The 25,663-nt window shown below is 43.2% G+C and overlaps 1 protein-coding gene across 1 annotated transcript in view; it reads right to left on the bottom strand.

The window, feature by feature from the left end:
* Positions 1–25,663, bottom strand: part of LOC309551929 (securin-like) — a gene marked incomplete at its 3' end in the record, with an annotated part of 249,689 nt that overhangs the window by 187,882 nt on the left and 36,144 nt on the right. The window lies entirely within an intron of this gene.

Below are 25,663 nucleotides of genomic sequence, written 5' to 3'. Positions count from 1 at the left end.
TGGTTCCTCCTAAAGCGGTGACTGCACATTCTACTCGTGGTGTCGCTACTTCATGGGCAGCTTCAAGACATGTCGCTCCGCATGTGGTCTGCAGAGCAGCATCTTGGTCGTCCATTCACACATTTATGTCACATTATTGTGTTGAGCCAGCGGCTCTTTCCTCTGTTGGTTTTGGTACTCAAGTGTTATCAGTTGCAGGTGTTAATTAAATTTTGTCAGCATCTGCCCACCCATTTGTGTTTTGGCAAGTTATTTCCCAAAAGGAAGCTGCCATGGAGTCTGTCAGGAAAACGGAAAATTTATATCAAATGCTTACCGTAATTTTCCTTTCCTGATGGACTCCATGGCAGCAGGACAGGGCCGTCTTTTCCACTGGGCATGCCCGGCGGTTGCCCGGGGGCCCCACTTGCCAAGGGGCCCCACATGGATGATGGCATGTCCCTGGTGGTCTAGGGCCCCCCCCCCGTTCCGTTGTCCGCCGGCCCGGGCCTCCCCCCTTGTTGTTTTCCGCCCGCCGGCGGCGGCCGTGACTCGAATCTGCACTGCACAGACACTGGCTGCTAAGGCCAGCCCGATTGGCATCTAGCAACCAGTGACGTTAGCAGAGCAGACCCATGATGCACAGCGCCGCAGCGGAGGACTCGGAGGAGGATCCTCCTCCTCGTCGGCTCGTCCTCCTCTCCTCTCCGTCGGTCTCCGCGCCTAGAAGACTGGCTCCGCCTCCACCCACCTCCTCCCATGTGCAGTCGTTGTAAAGGTAAGGCAGCCAGCCCAGCTGCCAGGCTGCTTGATTATTGATATTCTTTTTTTAACTCTCTCATGGCATGATGATGATCGACGACACAAGAGACAGACAACTACCTGTCCTGGAGGATATACCTTACTATATATTGGCCCCTGTAATATGTATATAGTAAGGTATATATCCTCCAGGTAGTAGTTATACTCTCTTGTAGTATATATTGGTCCCTGTAATATGTATATAGTAAGGTATATATTAGGGCTGTGCATCTTCACTTACCTCACGATTCGATGCGATTACGATTATTAGGGTCGCGATTCGATACGATTCGATTCCGCGATGCATCACGATGCATCACGATTACTGCCCAATACCCATGCCCAGCCCACTGCCCAATGGTTTTCAAAACTTTATAAAAAAAAACAAACAATCAAGCAGTCACAAATAAAAGAATCCTTTTTATTTCCATTTGCTTCAAAGGACACTTTCCTGGACCCTGTCATGGCCTGCAAGCCCTGCATACTTTAGTGCACTTGCACTGCAAACATATAGGAAGGTCTGAAAATGCAAACAGCATAGCAGAGACAGACAACAACACTAGTATTTTACTAGAAGTTACAGTAAAATTAGTAAAAAACTGTAGTAGTGCAGTTTACTGCTTCATAAAAGAAAATATTAATATAAGCCAGGCCTACCACCATTTAAAGTACAACTAAAGGCCAAACTTTTTGGATTTTGGATAAAGTTTGGCCTATAGTTGTACTTTAAGGCAAGCCAAGATAGAAGAAGCCAGCCAGCCAGCCAAGCTAATATTCTTGTGAAAATGGTCATCATAAATTCCCACAAAACATTATATATAAATCCTTTTATGTGAATATGCATTGCAATAAATTCCAGGTGTGCCATAACCTGTCCTCTACAAAACAGAGCACTTCCTGACTAGTAGCAAACATCAAGGGTGAACCTGGCAATAGTACACTGCTGCATAACTTCCATGTTCACCGTGATGTTTGTTTCCCTCTGCAACTGCCAGTCAACTCAAGTGAGTTGATGGATTGGCTGCTAGAGGGGAGTTACAAATATAAGCTTTAAGCTTATCAATTCACTTATGTCACTTTTATGTCACTTACTTTACAGAAAACGTTACCTGTCCTGCAGACAGTCTCTGTCTCTACCACGATTAAACCCAACTGAAGCCAAGCCAAAGCCACCATTAGAGGAAGGAAAACCCTTGACAGAGTAAATCATCAACTAAAGCTTAAACCTTGAGTAAATCTTCATGGGATCACAAAAAAACACACAACACGATTGTCTGCATCAGAATCATGAGAACTGAAGAAAGGTTTGGCATTGCCACACTGGTACAACTCAAGGCATATAGGTTAGGTCAGGTTTGTGTGTATTTGTGATCCAGTAAAGATTTAATCAAGGTTTTACGCTTCAATGTATGATTGATTTAATCTTTCAAGGATGTCCTTTCCTGTACCGTGGCTGCCTGGCTTGCCTTCAGTTGTCTAGATACACTTTTACCTTTAGTATTTGTTTGGTTGAGGGAACCCCCTACACTTGCTATTGCTACAGAGTACAACAGACCAGCAGACAGACATGCGTTGCAATAATTTCCAGGTGTGTGCCATAACCTGTCCTCTACAAAACAGAGCACTTCCTGACTAGTAGCAAATATCAAAGGTGAACCTGGCAATAGTGCACTGCTGCATAACTTCCATGTTCACCGTGATGTTTGTTTCCCCCTGCAACTGCCAGTCAACTCAAGTGAAGTGAGTTGATGGCTGCTAGAGGGGAGTTATACAAATATAAGCTTAAGCTTAAATAATTATCAATTCACTTATGTGAATGGACCATTTTTGAAAACAAGCCATTCTCCATCTCTCCAGTGCTAGAAAAGCTGTAAAAAATATAAAATGTTCCAGGTTCACTGTGATTGTGTTTGCCCCTGCCATTGCCAGTCAACTAAACACAGTGTGTGTGTGTGTGTCGTGACTACTCAAAAGCTTATACGCAGCCTCATCAGCATCAACTCAACACACACAGAAAGAAAACTGCACTGAGCAGCACTCTACCATGTCGATTACATCTGTAACTGAAGCCAAGCTAGCCAACAAGCCACCATTAGAGGAAGGAAAATCCTTGAGAGAATAAATTGTAAACTGAAGCTTAACCTTGAGGAAATCCTATGGGGGTCACATTCACAAACTCACAAATATAGTATATTACACAAGAATCCACAATTGGTGTTTGTTATCCAATAAGATAAGATTTACTCAAGGTTAAGCTTCAAATGTACAAGTTATTTCTCTCAATGATTTTCCTTCCTATAATGCTGCACCGTGGCTGGCTTGGTGTCAGTTGTCTAGAAGAAAATACACTTTACACTTTAATATTATTTATTTGGTTGAGGGTTAAATGAACCCCTAGTACTTGCCTAGACACTTTTAGTGTGAAGCAACGGAACGGATTATGGATTGGAAATGGACACATTGGACAGGACAATCTTCAAAAACAAACCATCAGTGCTATAAAGCTATAAAACAAGACTGGTGATGTGACTGACTGGTGACTGGCGGCAGACTGAATTAGTAATTACTAATTCATTAAAAACATGAATTAGTAATTATTTCAGTGCTTAGCATTTGGGAACATGTAGGTTTTTCTGTAAGAACACTAGATGATCCACATGCTCAGGTTTAAGACTGCTTTTTTTCGCTGTTATAACATCCCCTGCAGTAGAGAAAACCCGCTCTGCAGATACACTTGTACCTGGGATACACAAGTATTGCTTTGACAGCTGAGAGAGGAGGGGGAATATGACCTCATGCTCACGCCACCATTTTAAAGGGTCCTCAGTGAGAGGCAGAGGTGGGGCTTTACAATATTTTTCCATTTCGTCTTCTGCCTTGGCATAGGGGGTCTTAGGTTCTATTGCACCATCAGTGAAAGACTGCCCCAGCAAAGTCATGAGCAGCGATGTTGTGGCCTTTTTTTTGGGAGGAGAATGGCTGTCCTCAATGGGTGTTGTTTCTTCTTCCACAGTTGCTTTTTCCCTAGGCACTTCATCCACATTTGTCCTTCTATTAGATGTAATCTGTGTGTTTGAACAAAAGATAATAGTATAAGAAGAGCTGAACTAAGAGTGTGATTCATTGATGAGGTGTGGGAAACTGCACGGTAATCCATACCATACAGTTCCACTTCCCACACCGCATCAGTGAATCAGGGCATGTTATTACACAACACAATGTAGCTGAGCTTCTAGCGGTCTGGCAGGAAACATGATGAAATTCTAATTACCTCCAAAGATGCAGCCTCCTCAGTCACTCCTCTGTATATCTCCGATCTCTCCTCCTCTGTGAGAATAAAAGGCAGTCCTTTAAAGCGAGGATCCAGAGCAGAGGCTGTATGAAGGATCTTCTTCTCTGCCTCACTGCTGTACCTCTTCAGGAGATCTGTTTTGATTGCATTCTTGATCTCATGGGTCATGGCTGTGTCTCCCATGGTGTCTGTCATGCTCTGGACATCAGCAAGGTTGCATCCTTCATTGGCTTTAATGCACTCACAGCGTCCTCTGCATTTGACACATCTGTTTCATTGAGAGTGCAGAGATCAGACTCTCCTTTTCTGACTTCTGGAGACAGCAAGGTGGCACAAACTGCAGGTTGTTGTTTTAAGAACCTCTCGACCATGTCATATGCGCTGTTCCATCTTGTTGGCACATCAGTTATTAGCTTATGATTCTTCAGGCCCAGACATTTCTGTTTCTCTTTTAGACAGTGGCTTGCTCTAGTGCTGCGATGGAAGAATGTGGATATTCGTCGCACTCTGGCGAGAAGCCTGGAGAGCGTGGCCCCTTTCAGTGCCCGCTGACATGCAAGATTGAGTGTATGGGCAAAACATTTAACATGAGGAAATTTACCAACTTGAGCTGCAACTATCATGTTCGCCGCGTTGTTGGTCACAAGCACTACAGATTTATCAGACAGCTGCCATTCTTCCACAACATGAGACAGTAGCTCTGCCAGATGAGCACCTGTGTGAGACTCATAAATGGCTCTTGTTTGCAACACATGTGACAAGACCTGCCAGTCCTTAGTAACGTAATGTGCTGTTATTGTAACATAGGACTCCGTTGTGACTGACGTCCATGAATCACACGTTATTGCGACTCGACTGGCTTGGTTCATTGACGCAAGAACCTGAGCTTTGGTGTCGTGGCAGAGTGCAGGTATAACGTTTTCTGTAAAGTGCCTGCGTGATGGGATCTTGTTAACGTGGCTCTAGCGTCTTCACAAGGTAGCGAAACCCGGCGTTGTCCACAACTGAGTAAGGCCGTAGGTCCTTGGCGATGAAAGATGCCACAGCTTTGGTTAGTTTCTTCCCTTTTTCTGAGTTGGGCGGATAAGTTGACAGTATGGCATCAATTCTTGGCTGATCTGGGTCTAGCAGTCTTTCCTTGGCAGTGGTGGCACTGCTGGTGGCGACAGGTGTTACTAACTCAGAGTGAAAACGGCTAACATGGTTTCTCAAGTTCGTAGTATTCCCTAGGTATTTAATTTTTGTGTGACAGGCTTTACATACGGCGTGTGTCTTGTCCAACTCACGCTTCCCTGTGTGTACGTAAAATCCGAAATGTGCCCAGATGTTTGCTCTTAAAACGCTAGGTGCATTTTTTATCTCTCGATCTTTTTCTCCTTCTGCCATATTTACCACCATACTACCACGTATGTGACGGAGACTGATGACGTAAGTTGCCAAACTCTGTCAGTGTTTAAAAAAAAAAATAAAAAAAAAAAACTTGTAAACTAAGCCGCAACAAATCAACCAAGCAACATCTTTCATAAAATATACACCTGTCTGTCAGACTCCCTTCCTTGCATGCACTGAGCCAAAACCCCCGGGGCCCCCCCTTACCCCACAGCTGCCTGTGACAGTGACAGTGACAGTGACACTGACAGAGACCCCCCTCCCCCCACAGCTGAGCTGACTGCAGCCTGACACACTGACAGAGACCTGGGTGGATGTCCCACACCTTCCCCAATCCCCCACAGCACTGACAAACACTGAGAGTGAGTGAGTCCCCCCCCCCCTTGCCCAGACCCCCACACTGACAGAGACCTGGAAGTCCCACACCTTCACCAATCCCCCACAGCACTGACAAACACTTGAGTGAGAGTGAGTCCCCCCCTTGCCCAGACCCCCACACTGACAGAGACCTGGATGTCTCCCACACCTTCCCCAATCCCCCACAGCACTGACAAACACTGAGTGAGTCCCCCCCCTTGCCCAGACCCCCATAGCTGACTGACACTGACAGAGACCCCCAGGCCCCCACTGACACTGACTGACCCCCCTGGCTGCCAGACTGCCACAGCAGAACAGTACCCCCGGGCCCCGACCGACCGTCCCCTGTCCCAGGCCCCCCCATCACAGACATCCCCCAGAGATACAGACGAGAGACCCCCATGAATGATTACACAATTATTTGTTTGGACATACCTGCTGTGTGACTGTGTGGGTTGTTGTGCACTGCATTGCAGAGGAGGACAGGTGCTGTGCTGCTCTATGGGCTCTGTGGGGGGCAGCTGGCGTCACTGGCAGTGGCGTGGCGGCTGGGCCTCCAGGGCCTGTCGGCTACGGTGAGGTGAGGTGAGGCTGGCGGCACTGGCTGGCTGCGATGGGGACGCACTTGGGGCTCCTCGCTCCTGTGTGTGGACTCACTGGACTGGCGGCTTCTGGCTTGGATGGCTGGCTGGCTGGCTTCTAGGCCGCAGGTGGGACGCCGATACACGCGGGGGATGTCTTGCTGCGCCTCGGCCCGGGTAAAAGAGGCGGAAGGGGAGGGGCGGAGCCTTTTTATTAAGCTCCCGCCACTAACCCACCAATCAGCTGCCGATCCTGCGATCTTGTGATTTTTTTTTTTCCCTTGCGCGATAGGGCGTGGCCGCGGCTGATGACGTCATTTCGTATAATCGATTATGCCGGCAGCCCGCATCGATGCAGAATCGCGAAGGGTCGAATCGCGATGCATCGATCTTTCGATTATATTCCCCAGCCCTAGTATATATCCTCCAGGTAGTAGTTGTACTCTCTTGTAGTATAGTGTTCCCTGATGTGTATATAGTCTATATACATATTACAGGGAACACTATATACTACAAGAGAGTACAACTACTACCTGGAGTATATACCTTACTATATACATATTACAAGGACCAATATATACTAAAAGAGACAACTACCTGGTGGATATACCTTACTATATACTGTACATATTACATGGAACACTATATACTACAAGAGACTGATTTTGTTTGAGGTACCAATAAAAATATATCGCCTTATCGATAACTTGCATTTTTATTCTCGTGGGTGATTGTGTAGGCAGGATGCCCCAGTGCACTGCATTGCCCAGGGGCCTATAAGGCTCTTAAGATGGCACTGCAGCAGGAGTTCCCTCCCAGTTCCTGAGTAGGCTAGTTACAGAACACGGATGCTTAAAGGGAGCAAGGATTTATGGGAGTGGGGTCCTATGGGGTAGGAGTGGAGGCGGGACTACCCAAACGTATGGAGTCCATCAGGAAAGCAAAATTACGGTAAGTATTTGATATAAATTTTCCGTTTTCATTTCCCGAGTACCTATCACATTTGTGAAGGCCCTGGAGCATTAGGACAATGGAATAACCCACAAAATGACCCCATTTTGGAAAGAAAACACCCCAATGTATATTCTACAAGGCATGGTGAGTATTTTGAAGATGTCATTTTTTCCAAAAGTTTTTGAAAATGTGGGGAAAAAATAAAAACATATTTTTTTTTTTACACAAAGTTGTCAATTTATAAGATATTTCTAATACATAGCATGTACATAGCAAAAATTACACCCCAAAATGCATTCTGCTACTCGTCCTGAGTATGGTGATACCACATGTGTGAGACTTTTCCACAGCCTGGCCACATACAGAGGCCCAACATCCAAGTAGCACCGTCATGCGTTCGAAAGGCATAAATTACACATTTCATTTCCTGAGTACCTATCACATTTTTGAAGGCCCTGGAGCACCAGGACAATGGAATTACCCACAAAATGACCCCATTTTGGAAAGAAAACACCCCAATGTATATTCTACGAGGCATGATGAGTATTTTGAAGATGTAATTTTTTTCCCAAAAGTTTTTGGAAAATGTTGGAAAAAATTAAAACTTATTTTTTTTTTTTTTTACAAAAAGTTGTCAATATAAGATATTTCTAATACATAGCATGTACATAGCAAAAATTACACCCCAAAATGCATTCTGCTACTCATCCTGAGTATGGTGCTACCAAATGTGTGTGAGTTTTCCACAGCCCGGCCACATACAGAGGCCCAACTTTCAAGTAGCACCGTCATGCGTTCTAAAGGCATAAATTACACATTTCATTTCCCGAGTACCTATCACATTTGTGAAGGCCCTGGAGCATCAGGACAATGGAATAACCCACAAAATGACCCCATTTTGGAAAGAAAACACCCCAATGTATATTCTACGAGGCATGATGAGTATTTTGAAGATGTCATTTTTTTCCAAAAGTTTTTGGAAAATGTGGAAAAAAATAAAAACTTATTTTTTTTTACACAAAGTTGTCAATTTATAAGATATTTCTAATACATAGCATGTACATAGCAAAAATTACACCCCAAAATGCATTCTGTTACTCGTCCTGAGTATGGTGATACCACATGTGTGAGACTTTTCCACAGCCTGGCCACTGTAACTCTCTGCTATCTATAATTAGGGGTTTGGATCTTCAGCTGCAGAAAACCACCCAGTAGTATTGCAGAGAATATGTTAAGTCACCCGACCTAACTCTCTTTACTCATCATTGTGGTTGGAAACAGGTTCTGGACACACAAAGCACAAATGCTAGCAGAAGCACAGCAGATCGATAATAAGCAGCAGTGTAATTAGCAGGTAGTAATGGTTGATAATATGCAGCAGTGTGCGTAGCAGGTAGTAATGGTAGATAATAAGCAGCAGTGTGCGTAACAGGTAACAGTAATGGTTGATAATATACAGCAGTGTGATTAGTAGGCAGTAATGGTTGGTAATACACCCTAGTAGTTAATGCACAGAAATGAGCAAGCAGACATTACAGGGGAATGTATCCTTCTTAGAGTGCAAAGTGCATTTGAGCAGGTTAGAGGTATAATGATGGTAGAGACAATGGTATTGATATGGGGTCCCCTGTGGGGTACTTTTTGGTAGTAGCAACTTTGCAGAGGCAGCGGCAAGTAGGGTTTCAGGAGAGGAGACTGGCAACAGCTGGTAAGAGATGCTCCGGACGGATGAGTAGGTCAGCGGTGCGGGGTCACTGGGTAGGCACAGTAGCGTCCGGTAAGGCGACTGCTATGAGCGGTTGCACAAACAAATTGTTTGTGCAGACCACTAGTTGAAATAGGCGCCCTTGCGGCGCCCGAGAATGACGTCACGCGCGACGTCAAACGTCATGACGCGCACATGCGTTCCACCTGACCAAGGGGTGGAACGCAAACAGGAAGAGGAAGTCAGAAATCTCCAGAAGGCCTATAAGCTCGGTTTCTCAGGGTGTTTGGTATGAAACCTCTGTATAAGCCTAGGTGCATGAACTTCTGAGGCATCCAACCAGGTGTCATCTTGGGGACCATAATTCTTCCATCTTAGTAAATATTGTAGTTTCCCTCTATAACTTTGAGAGTCTAAAATCTCTTGTACTTCATATTCTTCACCTCCATCTACCTGCACAGGTGGTGAAGGTATGGCTGTACTTCTAATACCCTGATTTGGAACATAGGGTTTTAGTAATGATACATGAAATATGGGATGTATCTTTAAGTCTGTTGGTAAGGTAAGACGAACTGCAGATGTTCCAATAAGTTTTTCAATAGGAAAAGGTCCCAAATATAAAGGTCCAAGTTTCTTACTGGGAATCCGTAATCTTAAATTTTTTGTGAATAACCAAACAAGGTCACCAATAGTATATTGAGGAGAAGGTCCCCTACGGAGATCATAGTAAAGTTTTTGTTGACTATGAGCGTGAGAAATGGTGGTGTTGTTGAGTAGATCCAGCAAATTTTTGATTTGTGTTAGGTAATCAGTAGCTACTGGATTGCTAGAAGGTAGAATACGAGGAGGGAGAAGTGTTGGATGGAACCCATAGTTGAGGAAGAAAGGGCTTTGCTTGGTAGTACTATGAACTGCATTGTTATAGGCAAATTCTGCCAAAGGGAGTAGATCTGCCCAATCATCTTGCAGGTATGAAGTATAACAATGCAGATACTGTTCTATGCACTGGTTAACTCGCTCAGTCTGACCATTAGTTTGTAGATGGTATGGTGATGTTAATTTCCGTTCAATGAGTAAGATACGACATAAAGATTGCCAGGATTTTGAAATGAATTGTGACCCTCGATCTGAAATGAGAGTCTTAGGAATACAATGTAATTTGAATACATGCTTTACGAGTAACTCGGCTGTCTCCTTAGAGGAGGGTAACCTCCGAACAGGAACAAAATGTGCCATCTTGGTTAAATGGTCTACAGACACTAATATTGTAGTGAAACCTTTAGGAGGTAACTCGACTATAAAATCGAGGGATAATACCTCCCATGGAACCATAGGTATAGGTAGACTACAAAGTAGTCCGAATGGTTTTGTAGTGTCAGACTTGGATCTAGCACAGGTTTCACAAGAGGAAACAAACTGTTGCACCGTTGTTCGCATACCAGGCCACCAAAATTGTCTAGTGAGGAGATTTAGGGCCTGATTCATAGTACGGAGAATTGGCGTTTCGGCTGGATTTTGCGAACCGGTGAATTTTTAAGTCTGAAATTGGTATTCAAAGAACGGCGGGCGGAAAATAAAGCCAACTGTGAGATTCATTAAGATCAACTAATGTCAGGACTGGACTTAAAAACAGTCCAGCTAAAAGGTGGACTAATTTTTTCAAAATCACAAAATATGGCAGGAAAAAAATAAAAAATGTGTGGGAAAGATGTGTTATATGATTTTGAGCTAAACTGCTTTTAAACTGTGTGAAAATGTTAAGTAGAAAAAAAGATATTAATAAAAGTGTAAATTGCAAAAATAGCTCCAGAGTCAATTTCTGGCAGATAGCTCATGTGAGCATGCTCCAAACCAAAAACTAGGCTGAAAATAACGTTTTTGAAAACGTTAGTGGGAGTTTTATTGAATTTGCGGCAAATACCGCCGCAAATTCGCGGTAAAACGGCGCTATTCCGGCGCTAATAAATTTTTTTTTTTTTTTATTTTTTTTTTGCACATATCTATGTATGTCTATATATATATATGAATCACAAAAATAAATATATATATATATATATATATATATATATATATATATATAGATATATATGTGTGTGTGTGTATGTGTATATATGTATATATATATATATATATATATATATAGATACCCAAAAAATAATTATATGTGTATGTATATATATATATATATATATATATATATATATATATATATATATGTTTTTTATTTATTGATTTGCCTATGTGTATGTATGTATATATATATATATATGAAAAGGAACACTAACACGGCTCCTCCCCGAAAATTAAACATTGTATATGTGTGAAATTAATATATTTTTGGGTTGGTTAGATATAGAAAGTAACAATAATATATGTTTTTTTGCATATGTATATATATATATATATATATATATATATATATGCAAAAAACAATATATTATTGTTACTTCCTATATCTAACCAACCCCAAAAATATATTAATTTCACACATATACAATGTTTCATTTTTGGGGAAAAGCCGTATTAGTGTTGCTTGTCATATATAACAACATACAGTTGTAGGTAGTTCAGGGATTCGAACACCCAAATACACTGTTGCAAGGCAGCGGTGCTAACCACTTAACTATATATATGTTATATTCTCCGTGTTGTGAGAGACACAGGACTCTGGTCTGGAACAACGGTTGTTTATTCAGGACTCACTGTACAGCATTACAGGACAGCTCTGCATATCAATACATCTCTACATGTGTCTAAAGATGGCCACTCTGCCCCTTGACCCTTGTCATCACTCCTGGGTGGAGCCAGCCTTAAAGTGACAGTACATGTGAAACCCTTCAGGTATAACACCTTCCATCCATACCTAAAAAAAAAACAAAAAACAAAAAAAAAAAACAACAAAACGAGAACAGGCATAAAACAGTAACTCATAATTGTCCAATACAGTCCTCCAACTCAGGAGATTTACATGGTTTCTTCCACGTCCGGATGTGAGAACAACTTCCAGGGAAGCTCCGGGGGGAAAATGGCAGCGGATCACTTTCGGCGGGCCCGTCGAAAGTCTCGTAACCGGTCTTGCATTTGAAACCGGTCAGGAGGGCGACAGTGTCGTTGAGGACGGGCACCCAGCGACTCGGGGCTGGAGGAAGCAGGGCTGGCCGGAATGGACACCGGCGGGGCCAAGAGGGGATTCCCTAGCTCAGAGGGTGAGCAGACCTCTGGACCAGGGCTGGAGGGCTCTGTTGGAGCTGAGTTCAAAAGTTCAGAGTCTCCCCAAGCATCAGTCTCAATGCCTCCTGATCCGGTAGGAGCAGATCCTTGAGACACTGGAGGTGCAGCCGATGTCAGGGATTCGGGCAGCTGAGAACGAGAACGCAATTGGTCCACATGCCTTCTGCAAATGGAACCATCTTCCAGGCAGACCCGATACATTTTGGGTCCCAAAGTCTCTGCGACGATAGCAGGAAGCCAACGAGTGTTGGAAGCGCCATAAGATCGGGCCCATACCTTTTGCTGGGCTGTAAACCGGGGAATCTCGTCGTGTTCGACCCTCTTGTCTTGGGACTGCCGTACATGTTCCTGGACCGTTTGAGGGCGGAGCATATCCAAAACAGTCCATGGCTGCCGACCCAAAAGAAGTTCAGCTGGAGTTTTCCCAGTGGTTGCATGTGGTGTGGTTCTGTAAGCAGAAAGGAAGGAGTCCAGCTGCTGGGGTGACAGGGACTGTTGTTTACTTGTAGCCACAGTAGCTTTGAAATAGCGTTTGAAGGTCTGTACAAACCTTTCTGCTTGACCATTTGTAGCCGGGTGGTAAGGTGCGGTCAACTTGTGTTTGATGTTGTGGGCAGTCAGGAAACCCTGAAACTCCTGGCTTGTGAATTGTGCACCGTTGTCTGTGACAATTTCTCTGGGGTATCCAAACGTAGCAGCGAGATGTAACAGTATGGAAATCGTCGCCTTAGTCGTTGGCTGAGTAACAGGAACGACCTCAGGCCACTTTGAATGGGCATCAATAATGATCAAAAAGGTGTGTCCTCTGATCGGGCCTGCAAAGTCCAAGTGTAGGCGAAACCAGGGAACCGTGGGCCAAGTCCAGGGCTGGACGCACCCTCGAGGAGGGTCTCTCGCAGTTTGTGCACATCCAGCACACGCATTCACATATGTCGTGATATCGGAGTCGAGGTTTGGCCACCACACATAGCCTCGGGCCTTTTGTTTCATACGTGTGCCCCCGGGATGACCAGTATGTAGCAATTCCAGAATGTGTCTCCGGAGGGTCTGTGGAACGATCACTCGGTCTCCCCATAAAACACAGTTGCCAGACACAGTTAATTCCAGACGCCTACGGAAGTAAGGCTCATAATCCTGTGTGACAGTTGCAGGCCAACCGTACCGTACCCAGGAGAGTATTGTCTTAAGGAAGGTATCTTTGGCTGTATGGGCTGCTACTTCCCCGGAAGACAGAAAGGACAGGCTAGTGTAACGACAACTCTTGACAGGTGGAGAAGAGTCTGTTAATGTCCTTGTCAGACGGGACATGGCGTCTGCATTAGCGTTGGCATCATGGCTGCGATACTGGATTTTGTAGCTATATGCTCCCAAGAATAGGGCATAGCGTTGAAGACGGGCTGCAGTCGTCTGGGAGATGCCTTTGTCAGGGCTAAAGATCTGAAGGAGTGGTTTATGATCAGTCAGTATGGTGAATTCCCTACCATACAGGTAAAGATGAAACTTCTTAATTGCCCATATGAGCGCCAGAGCCTCTTTGTCAATGTGAGAGTAATTGCTTTCTGCTTTTGTCAAGGACCTGGAGGCGAATGCCACAGGTTTCTCTGACCCATCTGGTAAAACGTGAGATAGTACAGCCCCTAGACCATAGGGTGAGGCATCACAAGCCAAGGTGAGAGGCCTTTGGAGGTCATAGTGCACGAGCATGCGTGACGCCAACAGCTTTCGCTTAGAAACTTCAAAAGCACGTTGGCATGCAGCCGACCAGTTCCATCTGGAGTGTTTCTCCAAAAGCTTGTTTAATGGAAACAAAGTGTGTGCTAGATCCGGCAGGAATTTGTGGTAATAGTTCAGCAAGCCCAGGTATGATCGCAGCTGCTGGACGTTGGTCGGGGCTGGAGCTTTTACTAAAGCATCAACTTTGGCTTCCGTGGTGTGTATACCCTCTGCATCCACAAGGTGGCCACAAAACTCCAATTTAGGTACCATGAATTGGCATTTCGCTAAGTTCACTTTTAGACCCTGCTCTTGGAGTCTGGCCAACACAAGCTCCACGTTACGCTTGTGTTCCTGGTCCGTCAGGCCCGTGATGAGCATGTCATCTAACAGGCACTGTGTGAAAGGAATGTCCGCCAAAATCTCATCCATTTTGCGTTGCCAAATGGCTGGGGCGGAGGCTACCCCAAACACCATCCGATTGTATTCATACAGTCCCTTGTGAGTGTTGATTGTTAGAAACTTGCGGGACGAAGGGTGGACCTCAAACTGTAAATAAGCTTGCCTGAGATCAAGCTTGGTGAACTTTTGACCTCCTGCAAGAGAGGCAAAAATGTCATCTACTCTGGGTAGGGGATACTGGTCTATCTCCAGTTGAGAATTTAGTGCCATGCGGAAATCGCCACAAATGCGTAAGTCCCCATTCGCTTTCTTTACTGGTACAACTGGTGATGCCCACTCGCTGTGCTCTACCTTTGAGATGACACCTTGTTCCTCCAGCCGGCTTAGTTCAGCTTCCACACCTGCTCGGAGTGCGAAAGGTACCGTCCGAGCTTTGAAGAACCTAGGCTGGGCATTGGGTTTCAGCCTGAGTCTCACACAGTCATGCTTTATTTTTCCCAAATGGTTATCAAAGACTTGCGGGAATCGCTGTTTCAGGGACTTCACCCATCCCTCTTCATCCCCTGATGGGATGGTCACGGTGTTGCAGGGGTTAATGGCGATGTCTGGCATGCCAAAGTGAGCAATCCAGTCTCTCCCAAAAAGAGGGGGTCCCCCATGTTCTAGGATATATAATGGCATTCTCTTTGTCTGACCCTTGTAGGATACCTGTACTTTCACGTACCCCAGTGGGTGGAGTATCTGCTTTGAATATGTCTGCAGTTTGATTGGTGTTGGACGGACAGTTGTTCGGATCAGAAGTTTTCTCCATTGTTTCTGGGTGATAACTGAAACTGCTGCTCCTGTGTCTACATCCATCTTGAGTTTCTTTCCTTCCACGGTTACCTCTACAGTCATTGCTGAGGGTGCTGAATGCATATGATGTATGTCCAATCTGTGGAGCACTTCCTCATCCTCTGATTCAGATGACGATGTATATCTTCCCACCATATATGCCTTTGTCCTGGGGTTCAGAGGTTGTTTATTTCGCACCTTCTTACTACGGCAGACTCGTTTCAGATGGCCTGCCTTACCACAATTATGACAGAGCTGATCCTTAAACCGGCAGACTTTGTGATCATGGTCTGTATTCCCACAACGGTAGCAAGCTGACGTCCTGGTTGGTGAGGGTCTATATTTACAGTTAGCTGCAGTTTGCTTGACTGCTGTTCTGAAAACTTCCTCTTTAACCTCTCCCCTTCTGCTCTGGGGGTTCAAAGCTTCTGTATCTTTCACAGCCATTTCCATCACTGAAGCTATCTCAATTGCCTTTGTAAGGGTAAGGTCTTTCTCTGTTAACAGTCTCTTTTGGCTAGACTCACTATTCAGTCCCATGACAAACTTATCCCTCAGTGCAGTTGGTAAATACTCCCCAAAAGAACAGGTTGAGGCTAGTCTGCGAAGGGCGAGCACATAAGCCTTAATATCTTCACCTGGCTGCTGCTGCCGCTGATAGAACCTGAATCTTTCTGCAATCTCTAGTGGTTTAGGCTGGAAGTGATTCCCTAACAGTGTCAGGAGCTCTGCCAAAGTCTTAGTTGCTGGTTTTTCAGGGAAAAGGAGATCCCTAAGAGTGTCATATGTCCTAGCACCAACCACTGTCAGAAACACTGCTACTTGCCTGTCGCCTGGGATGGCATTTGCACAGAAATATTGTTCTAATCTTTCAATCCAAGAAATCCACGTTGTCTGTTCGCCATCAAATTCACTTAATGTCCCGATCAATGACATTTTCCTGCTGGGCTCTGTGGGTGTTTGTATTCCTGACAATCCAGAGTTTTTTTTTCTTCCTTTCCTTTCTCACACGGATAGTAACCTTGTAAATCCCATCCTCGTCGCCACTGTTATATTCTCCGTGTTGTGAGAGACACAGGACTCTGGTCTGGAACAACGGTTGTTTATTCAGGACTCACTGTACAGCATTACAGGACAGCTCTGCATATCAATACATCTCTACATGTGTCTAAAGATGGCCACTCTGCCCCTTGACCCTTGTCATCACTCCTGGGTGGAGCCAGCCTTAAAGTGACAGTACATGTGAAACCCTTCAGGTATAACAATATATTCTATTTAGACCCAATTCAAGCTCAAATAATTTTTATTTATTAAAATTTTTTGATGGACTAATTTAATCAAACTATATTAATTTTTAGAGCCCATTCACATTAGCGCGACTTGTCAGGCGACTTGTCAGCCTGACAAGTCGCGGTATGTCACGGTCCATTGAGTAGTACAGGACCCGTTCTAATAGGAGCGACACAAGTCACTCCGACTTAGAAAAAGGGTCCTGTACTACTTTGGGGCGACCTCGGAGCGACTTGCATAGACTTCCAGTATGTGAAGTCTCTGCAAGTCGCGGTGCACAGCGGTGCACGCGACTTCACAGGTCACCCCCCGAAGTCGTGTCGCCTCAATGTGAATGGGCTCTTAAGGTGCCAGTGCATGTATGCTTGGTATAAAGATAACAAGAAACAAAAAAAAAAAAAAAAAACCTCAGAGACCACAATTCCCAAATAATTAACCTAGTTTAGTAAAACTGTATATAATCAACAAATTTTTAAAAATAATCCTGCATGCTGGAAATTATATATAGGTGTTTAAAACATTTATTTCTGTGAAAAATTAGTATTTTAAACTTAAATTGATAGGCTAAGAAACTATCAGTGGCATATATTATGAAATAAATGTAACAAAGTGATTATGTTTGTGTAAATTGTGTTTTGCAAAAATGTTGCAAATATGTATTGAGCTTGAGCTTGATTAAATAAACTGACCAAAATATCCAAGTGGTTAGCACAGCTGCCTTGCAATAATGTATTTGGGTGTTCAAATCCCTGAACTACCTACAACTGTCTGTTGTTATATATGACTAGCAACACCCCAAAAATAAAACATTGTATATGTGTGAAATTATTATATTTGTTGAGTGGGGGGCCATATTACTGTTGCTTCCTATATAGAGCCACATTACACTCTGAAAAATAGCAGTGTTTGAGCTTGCAAATCTGAGAATTTGCAAATTGATTGAACATATGCAGTGCAACCCCAGAACTCAGAATTCAACAACCCAAAAAAAGATATATAGATATATATATAAAAAATTACTACATCAAGTCAACACACATAGGAAATGCCTTCAGTAATCTCAGAATGAGCACAAAGTGGCTTTTTCATTTAGACTAATGGGCCATACACACTATAAGATTTTCTGAAGATTTTTTCCTTTAGATTTACCAAAACCAGATAATATGAGGTCAAACCTAAACACTTTCAATTTGTATGCAATCTGGCAGGCCCTTGCACTACATAGAAAAGGTAAATCTGAAGGAAAAAGTCTTCAGAAAACCTTATAGTGTGTATGGCCATACATGATCCAATTTTCTTACAATTTTCTGTCCAATTTTCTTGAAATTTACCTTCAAGTATGTAGTACAAAGGCCTGCCTAATTGGATAAGTGAAAGTGTTGTTTAGCTTTGACATCACATTATGTGGTTTGTGGTTAATCTATCAGAAAATTGTACAACAAAAATTGAACATGTATGGCCATACACACTATAAGATTTTCCGTAGACTTTTTCCTTCAGATTTACCTTTTCTATGTAGTGCAAGGGCCTGCCAGATTGCATACAAATTGAAAGTGTTTAGGTTTGACCTCATATTATCTGGTTTTGGTAAATCTAAAGGAAAAAGTCTTCAGAAAATCTTAAGCCCCGTACACACGTACTGATCGTCGGCCGAACGATCGGCTGTCTTTTGTCCAGGGCTGTCCTGTCTGTTGAAAACTGCAAAAGACTGCACACGAATTTTGTCGGCCAACAACAGACGACTGCAGAAGTGATGTCATGTGATGGTTAACTTTCCCTGTGTTTTTTCTTTTCTGAGCATGCCCAGTCTTGCAAATCAGCCGATTGTCGGCCGAATTCTGTACTGACTGGCGAACAATCGGCCGTTCTGGTGTTGGCCAACAAAAATTTTAATGCCTGCACGACAGATTCTGTTCAGCCGAAAATGCGCTGTCGGCTGTCGGAAGCATCATACTAACAAGCCTACAATCGGCCGATCGGTCGTCGGCCGAATATTTACGGCCGAAGATCGGTACGTGTGTACGAGGCATTATAGTGTGTATGGCCCATTAAGCTGGCCATACATGTTCCACTTTTGTTGTACAATTTTCTGGTAGATCTACCACAAACCACATAATGTGAGGTCAAAGCTAAAAAAACACATTCACTTGTATCTAATTAGGCAGGCCTTTGTACTACATACTTGAAGGTAAATTTCAAGAAAATTGGACAGAAAATTGTAAGAAAATTGGAACATGTATGGCCAGCCTTAAGCCTCGTACACACTTTGCTGGGCGTTTCCTATACTGGGTGGGTGTAGTTTAACCAAGGTTATATAAAGGGATGTATGAGATCATATCATTTGGCCTGTGGAAGGGCCACAGGTCTTTATGTCCGAATTTGCTTTTGGGGTGGGGGTTTGCTGGCATGCCTAAAGATCTATATTGCAGTAAGTGTATTCTGTTGGATGAATACTTTTCATGCTCTAACTGTTTGGTATAGTTTTTGCAAAGTGTGTCCTTATGTACTCTATACATGTTTTTTTTTTATTTTCATGCCTCTGTGTAGCTGTATGTTCTACTGATTTGATGGTATTTAAATGAAAAGGCAGGCTCGTGCAAACAATTAACATAAAAGTATGTTGGGTATGTTTTATGCTTAATACTAAGGTGTCTACAACTTATTTTGCTTGACTTTTGGATATTGTAAGCTCTATCTATCCATCATATGTTGTATATTTGCACTGTAATTTGAATAAAAATTACTTGATTTGGGGGTTTTGGGGGGGGGGGGGGGGCATTGCACATTTCACATGCTTGCTTGAGTGATTACTGATGTTTTATAAATGTTCAATAAAGCTTATTCATTTGTACACAGCTCCTGGTTTTTTGTTTTCTTTTCTTCATATTTTTCTAGATGTAATTCAGATATCTTTTGTGTCTGTTGAATGTAATCCATTTCTTGTATTTTTTGTGTGTGTGCAATGGCAGTACAGTATGAACTTGGGTAGGGTTTCTCCATTTACTCCAGCGAAGTGTGTGTGTGTTGGTGTGTGTGTTGGTGTGTGTGTGTGTGTGTTGGTGTGTGTGTGTTGGTGTGTGTTGGTGTGTGTGTGTGTTGGTGTGTGTGTGTTGGTGTGTGTGTGTGTTGGTGTGTGTGTGTGTTGGTGTGTGTGTGTTGGTGTGTGTGTGTTGGTGTGTGTGTGTGTTGGTGTGTGTGTGTGTTGGTGTGTGTGTGGGGTGTGTGTGTGTGTGGGGTGTGTGTGTGGGGTGTGTGTGGGGTGTGTGTGTGGGGTGTGTGTGTGGGGTGTGTGTGGGGTGTGTGTGGGGTGTGTGTGGGGTGTGTGTGGGGTGTGTGTGGGGTGTGTGTGGGGTGTGTGTGTGTGGGCTAAATTGTAAGAAAAAATTAAAGTGTTTATTTATATATTTAGCTAAAAATATATAAATTAAGGAATAATACAAAATTTCCATCCAGTCGCTGTGGATGAATGTAACCAAAACATTTAATAAAAAAATCACTAAAAATTATTACTAAATAAAAGATTGCTACAGCGCTCACTCACCTTTTTAGTTGGCTTAGGTCAGTGATGAACCTTGGCAACACAGGTGTTTTGTAACATTTCCCATGATGCTCACCTACACTGCAGAGTACATGAGCATTTTGGGAAATGTAGGGCAAAAACATCTTGGGGGGGGGGGGGGGGGGTTAAGGGTTACCATCACTGGCCTAGGTAAAACATTTCCAATACATTTTAGTTGTCTGTGTGCGCCATTTTTAAAATAAAGCAAAATCTCTTTACAATAAATTGCAAATGGCACCTTGGCGTTCGCCCTGGACCAGAAATGACACCAAATTGGCTTGCACACATTCCAGCAAGTGGTCACAATCAACTGGCTAATCATGGTGAGGGCCACTTTCAGCTGTGAAGAAATGGCATTCATATGCAAAGTAAGTGTGTGTGTGTGTGTGGGGGGGGGGGGGTCTGTGCTTGTAATCAGAGCATTGATTACCAGTGCAGACCCTTGGGGGATGCCACTAGAGCCACCAGGGATGCCCACCCATGCCACCATTGATGCCAATCAGTGCTCAGGGAACCTGTTAGTGCCCTCCTCATCAGTGCTGCCCATCATTACCTTCTTTCAGTGCTGCCCACCAGTGCCAATCATTGCCCATCAGTGCCACCTATCAATGCCCATCAATGCTGCATATCAGTGCCACCTATCTATCTATCAGTGCTGCATATTAGTGTCTCATCAGTGCCTGCCAGCGCAGCCTCATCAATGCTCGTCAGTGCAACAAAAAACATATTGATTTACCAAATTTTATTACATAAACAAAAACACATTATTTTAGGGGTCAAACATTTAGGTCTTCTTTTTGCCAATAGAAAAAAAACCTTGCAGTGATCAAATACCACCAAAAGAAAGCACTATTTTTTATGAAAATACTGTCATACATTTGTGTTAGGTACAGGGTTGCATGACCGCACAATTGTCATTCAAAATGCAACAGTATAAAAAGCTGAAAATTGGCCTGGGCAGGAAGGGGTGTAACTGCCCTGTAAGGAAGTGGTTAACTATTGAAACATGGGAATAAATATTCCAGGGGTAATCATGCTCAGCTCAATGGTTTAGTGGTTAGTGTTCCTGGCTATAAACACTGAGAGCATGAGTTCAAATCCCAAGTGTGCCATCACCTTCTTAAATTTTAGACAGCTATAAATAAATACTGAAACTTGGCAAATGCATAATTGCACCCTGCACATATGCATGTTTGTTTCTTGAATATACAAGGCCATTGACATGCAATTTTAGGTGATGTAGCCAATGTATTACTATGTGGCCAAAAAAAAATTATGGCACACAGGGTGTTATCATGGTTGGGCCTTGAACTCATGACCTAGCAATCTTTAGCTGTGAGCTTAGCCCACTACACCAAAGTGCTGTATACAATCAGATATGCCTGAAAGTTTCAGATGAATAAAGAATGAAGACTGCTAATTAGACAGCTGTGTAGTCTGCTATTAGAAAATCTAAAGGTTAAAACACTTAAGATACATAACTATACCTTAAAATTAAAATAAACCATAATAAATGACATTGCTGTGTAATAGTGATTCAGAATAGACAAATTTCCTTTTATGAAAAACACAAAGGGAATTTGGCTAACTCCAAACTCAAATTCAGCCTAAGTTAACTCCAAACCTGAATTCAGTCTAAGTTAACTCCAACTCCGAATTCATTAAAGCATCTAGTTGATGGTTTAACTCCAGCCACTTACCTAATTAGGATGCAATGAGTTTAGGCTGGAGTTATTTCTGGAGAAGTGAGCAGCTCTAATCCAAACTTATACTGAATTAGGCCCTTAATGTCTTGGTCATCCCCATATGTCCTGCCATAGGTACATCATGTGTTAGCTCTAAAATTCTTGTACGAACATTGGGGGGTATATAGAGCTTAGTACCAAGATAAAGAAACCCTTCTGAATCAGGGTGTAATTGAGGTGGTGGTGAATGCGATTTTAGGCTGTGTAGGATTTCATCCTTCAAAGATCGAACGACCCCAACAATACGATCTTGAGATATTATAGACCGAGAAGGGAAATCTACACAGCTATTTTCAGCCAAACGGGATAATGCATCAGCTTTTTTATTTTTCTCTGCTGGTTTGTACGTTACTAGAAAATTAAACCGTAGGAAGAACAAGGACCAGCGAATTTGGCGATGAGAAAGGGTCTTGTTGGTTTGCAGATATTGAAGATTTTTATGGTCAGTATATATAATCACTGGTCATTGAGTACCTTCAAGTAGATGTCGCCAATTTTCAAGGACCAATTTTATGGCCAGTAATTCTTTTTCACCCACTGAATAGTTGAACTCAGGAGCACTTAGTGCTTTAGAGAAGAATGCCACTGGATGGAGAGGAGATGTGCTTGTTGGCCTTTGGGAGAGGACTGCGCCAACAGCCATGTTAGAAGCATCCACCTCCAAGATGTATTGCAGAGCTGGGTCAGGGTGACGCAGTATGGGAGCAGAGGTAAATCTTGATTTTAGCAAGCAGAAAGCTTGATTAGCTTCTTCAGTCTAACTGTAAGTTTTCTTCATACTAGTAAGTTGATGTAATGGTCTTACTATGGTAGAAAAATCTTTAATGAATTTCCTATAGAAATTTGAGAAGCCAAGGAACCGCCGTAATGCTTTACGTGTAGTAGGTGTAGGCCAATCCAATATGCAGGAGATCTTACGTTTATCCATCTTGATGCCATTTTTGGATATGATATATCCCAGAAATGGGACTTCTTCCATATGGAGCAGGCACTTCCCCAATTTTGCATAAAGGTTGCGAGTCAGTAATCTGGAAGGGACTATGCGTACATGTTTCACATGTTCAGGCAAGGATTGAGAGTATATAAGTATGTCGTCCAGATATACCACCACACAGACATCCAACAAATCTCTGAAGATGTCATTAATGAATCGCTGGAACGCTGCGGGGGCATTGCACAGTCCGAATGGCATTACCAAGTACTCAAACAACCCATACCTGGTTCTAAAAGCCGTCTTCCATTCATCCCCGTCACGAATACGCACGAGGTTATATGCACCCTTTAAATCTAGTTTGGAGAAGTAGCTGGCTCCACGCACCTGTTCAATTAATTCAGGTATTAAGGGTAAGGGATAACGATCCTTCACAGTGATATTATTTAATTGCCTATAATCAATGATAGGCCTGAGGCTTTGATCCTTGTTGCGGACAAAGAAAAGTCCTGCAGCAGTTGGAGATGTAGAAGGTTTGATGAATCCCTTAGCTAGGTTTTCTTCCAAATATTGTTTAAGATGAGAGAGTTCATCCTGAGATAGGGGGTACACATGACCGAATGGTAATTTGCTGTTTGGAAGTAAATCAATAGCACAATCATAAATTCTATGTGGAGGTAATACCTGAGCATTTTTCTCTTGGAAGACCTCAGCCAAATCTTGGTAACAAGAGGGTGGTGTGATTTGGTTAGATACCATAAAGAGGTTTTTAGGATAAGACTGGAATTTACATGTGGTTTCACAGTAGTGGGAAGGGAATGATAATGTTTGTTTGTTCCAATCAATTTTAGGTTGATGCAGATGCAACCAAGGGAGTCCTAGGACAATTGGGAAAGGTGGTGAAGGGAGCACATCAAAAGTGTTTGTCTCAGTATGAATGTGGTTTGCAGTGATTAGGAGTGCTTGGGTCTGTTTTGTTATCGTACCAGAGGATTATGGAACTCCAGTAATTAAGCTAACTGAGACTGGTGAAGGTTTTGCAGTAACAGGAATTTTATTTAAAGAAACAAAGGTACTATCAATGTAATTTCCACAAGAGCCGGAATCAATCATAGCCTTGGTTGTGATCCTATTTTGGTCCCACTGCAAAGGTAAATGAACGAAAAGGTATGGGTTAGATCAGCCCTGAAATTTTCCACTCGCCTACTCGCATTTTGCGAGTGGAAAATTATTTATGGCGAGTGTGGGGCTGCTCCGGCCGGGTGCCGCTCAGGGGAAGAGGAAAGCCGATGGACGGGATTTCCATCGAGCGGGGATCATGCCCGTCAATGCACTTACCAGTGCAGGGGAAGAGCTTGTGAGGCTGCATTGATGGGCACTGGTGAGGCTGCATTGATGGGCACTGGTGAGGCTGCACTGATGGGCACTGGTGAGGTTTCACTGATGGGCACTGATCAGGCCGTACTGATAAGCTTCTTTGATGCTGCTGCACTGATGGGCACTGGTAGGCTGCATTGATGGGCACTGATAATGTTGTTATTAATATTTACTTTTATAACTTCTGCAATAATGCAAAAACATTTAACAGTGCCATTCTATGAGATAATTTATCAAGGCGTGTTTAGGGGCGGGATTAGGAGCGGGGCAGGGTAGGAGTTGGGTGGGGCAACTGGTGGCGAGTAACACTTAAGGCCTGACTAGTAGCTCAGGACTTAAAATTTTGAGCCCTGGGTTAGATGATGGAATCGTTAAGTCCCCCACCAAAGTATGTAAGAACTCACCCTCTTTTTTGCGAACAAGGGGACAGGCACTTATTAGGTGTTCAGCAGAAGCACAGTACATGCAGAGATTTAAAGACTTCCGTCTAGCCCGTTCAGTAGATGTTAATGGAGAGCGTATGATGCCAACCTCCATAGGAGTAGGTTCAGATGTTGTATAGCGAGGTGGATTAGGTGGTAAAACCCCAGTTTTTTCAGCCTTCCTTTCTCGCAATCTTCTATCAATATTAATACTAAGCTGAATTAATGCATCCAGGGTGTCAGGTAAATCCACCCGGGCAAGCTCATCTTTAACAGCCTCAGACAACCCAAGCCTGAATTGGGTTCGTAAAGATGCATCATTCCACCCTGAGTCAAGGGTCCATCTTTTGAACTCCACAACAAAGTCCTCAACAGGTCTCCTACCCTGTTTTAATGCTCTGAGATGACTATCAGCAGTACTTTGTTTATTAGGATCTTCATATAACCAAGAGAATTCTGCTAAGAATGCAGTGTAGGAATTAAGTATTGGGTCATCATTTTCAAGAAAGGAGTCTGCCCAAGCGCGTGGTTCACCAGACATGTAAGAAATAGTGGTACAGACTTCAATGCGGTCTGTGTTATAAGTGCGGGGCTTCAGGCTGTACAATAACTGACATGCATTTATAAATTCACTGAATTTTTTCCTATTTTTTATTATTTTAGGTTCACGAGGTTGAGCCGCAGTAAGCTGTGAAACCCGAGCAAGTTGCTGTCTTATGCCCCGTACACACGTGCAGATTATCTGAAGACTTTTGTCTGCAGACTTACCAAAACCATAAAATATGAGGTCAAACCTAAACACTTTCAATTTGTATGCAATCCGGCAGGCCCTTGCACTACATAGAAAAGGTAAATCTGAAGACAAAAGTCTTCAGATAATCTGCACGTGTGTACGGGGCATTAGGGTCTGGTTCTCTCTTTGTACTTCTGCAACAGTCTGTACAAGTGTCTCCATTTTTTGAGTTAAATGCATAACATGAGTGGCCATATCTGCTGGATCCATTATGGGTTTGTGCAATCTGTAATGCTCTGCTATCTATAATTAGGGGTTTGGATCTTCAGCTGCAGAAAACCAGTAGTATTGCAGAGAATATGTTCAGT

This window comes from Pelophylax lessonae (assembly GCF_965119305.1).
Source record: "Pelophylax lessonae genome assembly, chromosome: 4".
NCBI lineage: Eukaryota > Metazoa > Chordata > Amphibia > Anura > Ranidae > Pelophylax > Pelophylax lessonae.
This window is presented reverse-complemented; position numbering and strand designations above follow the sequence as displayed.